Genomic DNA, 9,564 nt, shown 5'->3' on the forward strand with positions numbered 1-9,564 from the left:
TAGAAATAAAGTAATTTATTTAAAATAGAAAAAAACGTGTCTTTAAGAGAAATAAAATAAATAATTTAAAAAAAGAAAACAAAATAAATTGTAAGGATTAAAAAAAAATGAAATCTCTCTCTCTCTCAATAAAATACTAACTAATTTAAGAAAAAATGAAACAAAAGAAAATAAATAATAAGTAGAATACCAAAAAGTTATGGTTTCCAAAATATACTAATAATAAATATGGAAAGTCGGGTGACATGTTTGGGGACAAGATCTAGATCAATACTATGGGGCGCCTATATAAGTACTGGGTTAAACTTTCGTCAAATTTGATTAATACAATTGTTCATGCCCTAGAGTACGGGATATACCCTAGAGTACTTTTTTTTTTGTTGAAGATATACCCTAGAGTACTTGGTCCTCCAATGTTACCAACTTGCTCGTTTGCCGTCTAAAATAGTAAAATGATAAAAGTACATGTTTGATGACTTCGTGGTGACCTCTTTGCGTAAGTGGTAAATAAGACGAGGGCCATTTTGCTCTAAAATATGACCACTAGACTTTCTAGTGTCTTTTTTATTTTTATTTTTTGAGAGATTTTTTTTATTCTTTTTGTTGAAAGTACTTTTTTACTTTCAGTCAAGAAAAAAGTAATTCCAATTTTTTCTTTTCGGTATCACCTTTCAACTTTGTATCTACAAAATAGTAAAACGGGAGTGCTACAATGACAAAATCTTTGACTTAATGACTAATTTTCACTAAAATACAAATTTGTTTAAGTTTGATTTCGATTTAGGCCATTTTTTTACTCGTGTCACTCATCAGAGTAAGAGATTTTGTCAAAGATTCTTTATACACTTAACATTTCCGCCAAACATTTACTATTTGGGTGGGGTGGGGTGAGGGGGGAATCATCAATTGGAGGGTGGGCATTAATTTATTTATTTTATTTTTTTGTTGAGGGGGTGGGCATTAATTAGAAAGACAACAAGGTAGAGGATAATGATAGATAAATTTTTTTTCTTCCTAAGATATAAATGTAAAAAGGTCTTGGCTTTGGGGAATAAAGAAAATTCTCGGGGGGACAAATTCTCGAGGGAATCCAGAATTTTTTGAAAGTTCTTCGGAGAATAAATTTTTATGGGGAATACAAAATACATTTTTTGAAAGTTCTCCTCCATCTCATCTGCTCTCTCTGCCACTTCATCTTCTCGCCACCTCATCATCTTCTCCGGCGAAGGTCGCCGGCCGGTGACCTTCAAACATAAATTTTTTTTTTTCTCTCTTTAATTTTTTTTTTCTTTTCTCTCTCTGTTTAGAACAGATCTAGAGAGAGAGAGGGTCTGTTCTCTAAAAGCTTCATACACGCATCAGTGGTTTCCGATGCCGGTTTCTGGGGACACGAGGCAGGTTTTGAATGAACAAGGGATGAATGAACAATTATATTACTACAATAGGAACAATAATTATGGACCAATCTGTTACTATCGCTATGGGAAGTCTCTCGTTACAAAGTGGAACATAGAGAATGAAACTAGTCGTCGCAATTCCTTTTGGAAGTCTCCTTTTGTTGATTCTGCACGTGCAGAATGGTCAGTTATGGTCGGTGATGATGATGAGAAAATAAAGCTGAGTAAAAATCATCATTATGCTTACTCATCATTAAATTTGAAATTTGGGGATTGTTTGTTGTTGAATTCAATTTCTTCCTCTTCTGAGACAATTCAATTACCTACCCTTATACCTTGGATTCAAAAATTCCAACCCAATCGACATGGTATCCATCTCCACCGCTGTATTTTGACTTCCCCTCCTTCTGCTTCAGGTTCCATGATTTTTTTATTCCTTTGTGATGCTGATATTGATGATGATTATAATGATGACAAAACTAGTGGCAGTAGTTTCAATTCTTATTACTTACTTCTCTTTTGTCGACCTGGAGACAAACACTGGAGACCATTCAAGGTCTGTTCCTGAGAACAAACCCTCTCTCTAGATATGTTCTAGAGAGAGAAAATAAAAAAGAAAATTTTTTCGGCCGGCCACCTTTGCCGGAGAAGATGATGAGATGGCGTGAAGATGAGGTGGTAGAGAGAGGTGATGAGATGGAGGAGCCTTCTAAAATTTGTTTTTTTTTAACTCCCAAAATTAGAAGCCCCTTAGCAATAAAAATAAACATAAAAGCCAATCTTATTTGACTAATTTTAAGAAAAGTCTTTATTGTCCGGAGACTTTTCTTTATTCCCGAAAGCCGCGACCACGTAAAAAAGGGTGAAGAAAATGAACAAGTCATACTTTTAAGAGCCTAAGTGGGTAAATTTGATACCATTAGACTATTAGAGCCTTAGAGGGTCAAAAGAAATAAGAGTTTTTTGAGCTTACGCCCTCGTCACTAATTGGTAATTGAATTTACCCCCTCAATAATGGGTAATTGAGCTTGCCCCCTTAGATTTATTATTTTTAACAAAAACACAAAGGTTGTGTTTGGCGTACATAAATAATTGTGACTACCAAGCACAATTATTCTTCTTATTAGATATTTCTCCTTACTTTATTGTTTGATTTTGTCGGGAATATGATTAGTAAAGATTGATTTTGTATGTACATTATTTAATTTATGATTTTATTATCACATGTCAAACATGTCCCTAATAGTTTTAACAAAAATTCTAAATTTAAGGAGGTAAGCTCAATTACCAATTACTGAAGGGGGTAAACTCAATTACTAATTATTTTTGAGGGGGTAAACTAAAAAAACCCAAGAAATAAACCTCATGTTTATGGTGATGTTATGTGTGGGTACAAAGTAAAATTTAAAGGGATTCTTAGTATTTTTAAACCATAAATTTTAGAATAACCACAATTTATTATAGGATTTAGAATAACCACAATCTATTATAAGATTTGTTAAGTTTGTGGTCATCTAATTAAAAATCAATTGATAACGAGTAGAGAGGACATAAACATTATATTCTTAGTTGTTACATCGCCATTCTCCTGTGTGAGACTACTAGGCATGATCCGTCCGTGCCTCCGTCACAGGCGACTTTCTAAGAAGTCTATTAACCATTACCAACTCTTTCTCACACCGAAGTAGACTCAAAACTGAATTGCAGTTCTCCTTTTGCACAGATGTTTAACTACATCAGTTATTGCTGTCAAATGTACGTAGAAGAATCATTAGCTATCACATACATTCGACTATTTTGTTACCTTATGCGACAAAATTATTTGACTCCTTGATGAATTGCGTAGATTAGCTCAAAATATTACTACCAACTTTGTCAAACATATATCCACATGAATAAAAATATTCAAATAACATTAGAGCATCTCCAATGCAAAACTCAAAAAATCTCCATTCATCATATGTGTCAAGTTCCAATTGAGATTCTCACTCCTACGTGGCGTAATAGAGATCTCCAATTTTTTGTTGTCTCCAATGCAAAACTCTAAACTTATCTTATTTACTTATGTGGCATAGTTATTTTCGTAAATAAATAATTAGTTATTTTAGAAAATATAGAAGACTTGATTTTTATTGGTTGAAAATCAAATATTGATGAGTTGGACAATTAGAGATATCTCAAGAGGACACTCTAGAAATAGAGTGTCCTCTTGAGATATCTATATTCTACTCTCGACACGTCATTTTAGAGATCCAAATAGAGTGTTGCATTGGAGATGATTTTTAAGAAAAAACTCTAAAAATCCTACATGGCACTCGGAGTTTCTAAGATTGAGTGTTGCATTGAAGATGCTTTTAGGTCAACTTTCTCAATAAAGTTGAAATTGAAAAACCTAACTTCGGGATGACTATACGTAAACGTGGGTCCTCAAGTATTTTCATGTATTTTCATGTGCTGCTTCTTCTTCATCTTTCTTCCAACTATAACAGGAAGACCTACGGTAAAGTCAAATTAAATATATAATTAACATCATGAGGTATTTACTAGAAAGGTCAAAATAATATTGAAAATGAGTAGAAAAGCACTAAACATTTGAAAATTATTATTCAGGTCAAAAAGTGTGCAAATACTAAAATACCCATTTTTGTCATTTTGTGTAACTAAATTCTTTTATTTTTCTTTAAACTTTAAATCGATATAATTTTTGTTTGAGATGTCGGATTTCTATAAAAATTATATATTTAGAAATGATTTTTCATTAGCTTTCTAACAAGATCCACTTTCAATACTTTTTTCCAAAAAAAAAACCCAGAAAAAAACGGCGTTTTTTTCCTTTACGTTTTCTGCAAACGTGTTTGCAACAATCTGCCATGCAAACGTGTTTGCAACAATCTGTCATGCAAACGTGTGTTTACATTTGCGATATTGCAAACATGTGTTTGCATTTGCGATATTGCAAACATGTGTTTGCATTTGCGATATTGCAAACTGCGTTTGCATGTGCGACAATGCAAAATAAGTTTGAAAACCTGAGCTGCTCTTAGATATCTGGTGCTGGTGTTAGAGATAAAGAGATGAAAACCCGAGCTGCAAACAATAATCTAGTCTGCAAACATGTGTTTGCATAATGTAAAACTGCAAAATGTGTTTGCAAAATATAGACTGCAAACATGATTTGCAAGCTTTACAGAATATAATCTTGAGTTATCTTACAAACTCGATTTGCAAATCGGGAAAAAAAAATTGAAGTTCCTTCTTCAAATCTAAAAAATTTCTTCTTCATCATCATATAAATTAGGGTTTCACATATGTTTTCGCATCATCATCAATATCTGATTCATTACCATTAACAAATTTATTTTATGGTTTCTCATCCGAAAAGAACTACAACGAATTTACCCTCATAAACTAAAACTAAAACTCTCATCATCAAACAAATACGACAACGAACTCTCTCTCTGTCTAAGATCTAAACAGAAGAAGAAGAACCTCAACATAATTCTTTGCTCGAATAAGACTAAGCAATTTTGTAGATTTTTCAGCTTGAGCTCGTCTTTAAGGCATTTTGTCAAACACCTTAGAGGAGTCAACAAAATTTTCCAAGTTTTGAAGAGTTTCTTCTTCCTTATACTTGTAATTTACTTTAGAAGAGTTACACCTCACCTGGATCTCTGAAACATCCATTACCTTCCAATCATAACAACATAACACTAATGTAAAGTTATAAGCAAAGATCTATGTGAAGAAAAACCAAATCTCATCCATTATTTCTAACATTATCATTTAAAGAAAACAAATCAGAGAACTTTAACAATATTTGTCATCGCAATTCCTATTCCATTGAAGATAATCGAGAACGTTTTGTACACCTTTAGACACCATATTCATACCCATAGCATCACCAGTACTGCATCTATATCTCATATAGAGATTCTTCCCAACAATGGCACATTGAACGTTTTGGAGCCGCGCAAATATGCTAGATCTGTATTATCAACCAAGAATTTAATCGAAAGTAAGATTAGTTATTCATAAGGTGTAATTTTTCGTTAAATACCCAAAGATTCCTAAGATATAAAAGGCATAATCAAAACGACAAAATTATCGCTTTGTTCTTCAACTTGATCGAACATGTGTTCTCAAAACAACAAAAATGAAGAATACAAAAACAGGCATTTCCACAATTAGGTCATGAACCAAAAAAAACTAATCAAATTTTCGCTTAATCGTTTGAAAATCTCATTAAGTTTTTAACCATAAAAATGTAAACTTGATAAAAACATATAGAAACCCATTAAGGGGTTTCACTAAAAACAACGAATAATCAATGAAACTATCAAATTCGGATAATATAGAACAGATAAGATGCTAATGTTGATGTGGCGTGAAAATGCCACATTTAGGTCACTTAACTTTGATGAGTTAGTTCGTTTCGAGTTTTATTTCTAATTATTTATGTGTTTTCATTGCTAGGTAGTTTATTTGGGGTTTGGCGTGTAATTCGGAATAAAGAGAGCGAATTATCACATTTTCATCTTATGCGGCAAAAGGGAAGAAAAGAGCACCAGGGATATTTTGGTCATTTTGGTCAATATCAGAAGTCAAACAACAAGTGAGGTCAATGACGAGTCCGACGGTGAAAACGGAAGTCGATTCGGAGTTCGGACGGAAAAGTTGTGAATGAAAGAAGCCGAGGTTCGGTCTTAAAACAAGGATTCTATGAAGGCACTCCCTTGCTTTAGAAAGAAGCCAACCCAAGAGCCCAAAGAGGAAGAGAACAATAGAGATTCTATGGGCACCCTTTTTGGTCCAAGTCAAGAGTCTTTAATGATGGACAAAGTCAAGGGTTTGAAGTAGTCTAAAGACTTAGTCAACTTGAATAAGTCTAGGGTTTTTTATTCAAGTTACACTATTCATCATCTTCAACCTTGGAAAAGAGGCAAGAAGGAAGAGAGAGAAAAGGGGGCTACAACTTAGGGTTTTAGGGTTCCTGAGTTTGGTTGGGTTGAGGGCTAGAAAGAGAGAAGGAAGGAGGAGGATCCGGCCAAAGCATAGGCCGGCCAGCACACTAGGCCGGCCTAGCTTTGGCCGGCCGAGCTGCTGCTCGGGCAGCAACACGAGCAGCAGCTCGGGAGCAACACGGGAGCATGCAGCTACACGGGAGCGGCCGAGCAGCAGCTATTGGAGCACGGGAAGAACGTGTGAACAGCTGCTCCGAACAGCAGCAACCCGAGCTGCTTTGGAGCAGCTCGGGAGTGTTCCTAGCACGGGCAGCAGGACGCCTCCGACCATGCACGAGATGCCTAAGCACGGCTCGGGTGGAAGCTTCCTAGCTCGTGATGGATGCCTTTGGCCCGGATCTAAGTCTTCATGGCCGGATTCCATGTTTTGGCCGGATTTCATCAACTCTTTGGCCCGGACTTTTCATAGTTTCCGGTCACTTTCTTGATCCGAAACTTTAGGGCTTTTACTCCCCATCATCTTGGTTTGCTTCCTACATGGTTTGATTTGGTTTTGGTTGAAGATTTCTAGAGAGAGAAAGCTAGGGTTTAGCTTTAATGGAGGTTGTGTTCTAAATGGAGAAGATGATGGTGGTCGCTATGGGGAATCTAGAATTTTGCTAAGGGGAGATCGGCTGCACCTTAAAGACTCATATTTTCCGACGATCTTAGCCTCGAACCACATCGAAAAAGGGGGATTCTTTCATCATTTCCTTTCCATTTCTTATTCAATTACCATGTTTAGCTTACTTTAGTGTGTCGATTATGAGATGAAATGTGATGAATTTTATGACTATGTTTGTGATGATTTAATGGTTTGATAATAAATTGATGTTCATTTATTTCGATTATCGTTTTGATCGTATTTTCATGTGTCTTGTCAAGCACTTCGCATAGTTAATAGACGAAACGAAGTATTCGATATCAATCGTAGTCTAAGTCATAATTTCATGTGTCTTGTCATACACTTCACATAGTTAGGCGACTAGGCAACACTTTCGATGACTCGGGATTTACCGATTTAGACGTTTGTTTGACTAAGTATGATATCCGGATATACATAGTACTTAGAGACATCTACTTTAGGAGTCGAACATTGATTGTACCTCGACACATTAAATCGGACCATACATAGTTGTAGATTTATCATTATTGATTCCCGGACTTCGACACCTCTCTCATTTATTTGTTGTCTCCCGACTCTTGTTCCTCCGACTCTTCTCTCGAATCTCTCTTGCCCATTTACTTTGATTGTTTAGTAGTTTTATTTGTGTCTTTATTTCTTCTTGAATCAATCATTCAAAACCCCATTTTACTTTTGTTCCCTTTTCCTTTTTAGTCTAAGTTAGCTTAGTAATATCTTAGACCGAGGGATAAGACCCTTCGATATCCAAGCTACCTTCCTATCCTTGGATCGACCCCGGCTTTGCCGGATTACTACTTGATACCTCCGCTTGGGTGTGCAACCTTTTCGGGTGCATCAAGTTTTTGGCGCCGCTGCCGGGGATAGGTTTAGTAGTTTAGATATCGTTTACGTGTTTTGTTCATTAGTTTAGTGTTATTTGCTTACTTGGACGTTTATTTTCTTTGTTTTTTTAGTTTCTTTTTAATTCTTGTTTTCTTTGAGGTATTCATCCAAGGAGCTTTAAAGGACGAAAGCAAACAAGTTTGGGGATAAAAAGGTAGAGACAAGAAAAGGGAAGAGGATCCAATTGTGGTAATAAACGCCACCTCTAGTATCGTTCCCTAACCTTTACCTATTTGAGCGGCTTAAGTGCATTTGCATCTTGTCTATTGTTGATAGTTGTAGTCGAATTGAACACTTGTGATTGCTTGCATTTTTTTAATTGTGCTTCAATGGATGTTAATGGGAATGATAGTTGGAATGATAGGTATGAGGTTCATCGACCGCTTAAAAGTCTTAGGGACTACCTTGAACCTAATATGGCAAGCATACCTTCATGCATCATATTTCCGAGTAATGTGTGTAATTTAGACATAGACCCTGAGATTATTCCATTACTTCCTATATTTCGAGGCTTAGAGAATGAAGATCCATATTTTCATTTGAGAGGGTTTGATGAGATTTGCTCGATACTCCTAATCAATGGAGAACTTGAGGGAATCGCTAAGCTCAAATTATTTCCGTTTTCATTAAAAGAAAAGTCGAAGATATGGTTTCATTCTTTAAGGCCTAAGACTATAAGAAGTTGGGATGAGATGACTAGGGTGTTTTTGAAAAAATTCTTTCCCGCTCATCGAACCACCACCTTAAGAAGAGAAATTATGAACTTTGAGCAAGACAAAGAGGAGACCTTCCTTGGGTGTTGGGAGAGATTTAAAGACCTCCTTCTCATATGTCCACATCATAACTATGAAATATGGAGGGTCATCGGGTTCTTTTACGATGGCTTGACCTCCAAAATGAAACACTTCGTGGAAGTGATGTGCAACGGAGAGTTTATGAGTAAAAGTCCTAATGAGGCTTGGGAGTATCTCGACCTCTTAGCGGAGAAAGTCCAAGATTGGGACACACCCGTTAAGAGTGGCGGAGATATAGCCGAAAGAAACCATTACTCAAAAGGAGGCATATGCTTTTTAAAGGAGAACGGGGAAGTAGAAGATAAATTTGCCTACATGGCTCGGAAAGAATTTATAGATATGCATGATGGTGATTTGGTGATTGATAGTGTCTGTAGCATTTGTGCAAGTCGAGAACACTTATCGGGTGAATGCCCTACTATTTCTCCTTGTCGAGATTTCTCACTAGGATGCACAAATGTCGTAGACACTAATATGAAGCACGTAGGTTCGAGGAGTGATGTCTTTACAAATGATTATGAGAATCTTCAAGAGCCCTTAGTCGGTTTCACTTATGTGTCTCATCATGAGAGGAATCTTGAAGATGTTTCGATATCATTTTATGAGGCAGAAACTCAGATTAGCCAAAACACCTTGCACGCCATTAAAGAGATGGAGGAAAAATTAAAAGACATCGAGAAAAGGGTTTCACAACCGCAAACTCCAACAGATCTCAAGGGTATAGGTGAGGGTAATACACCCAGTGCTAATGTTAAGTCCAACTCCATTCTCGAAAGTGATGAAATGATTAACTTAGAGACTCCCATGACGGTAGACATACCCAAGGATCGTACGATTTTTGAGAA

The 9,564-nt window shown here is 36.0% G+C and overlaps 1 non-coding gene across 1 annotated transcript; it reads right to left on the reverse strand.

The window, feature by feature from the left end:
• Window positions 1-8,665: 8,665 nt before the first annotated feature.
• Window positions 8,666-8,772, reverse strand: LOC147567134 (small nucleolar RNA R71). The gene has a single exon (XR_015231611.1). It is a non-coding gene; the product is annotated as a small nucleolar RNA R71 (small nucleolar RNA).
• Window positions 8,773-9,564: the final 792 nt, after the last annotated feature.

The sequence above is a fragment of the Eschscholzia californica genome, unplaced genomic scaffold (assembly GCF_041429995.1).
Source record: "Eschscholzia californica isolate CP2 unplaced genomic scaffold, dmEscCali1.0.p SCAF_1, whole genome shotgun sequence".
In the NCBI taxonomy this organism is placed as follows: domain Eukaryota; kingdom Viridiplantae; phylum Streptophyta; class Magnoliopsida; order Ranunculales; family Papaveraceae; genus Eschscholzia; species Eschscholzia californica.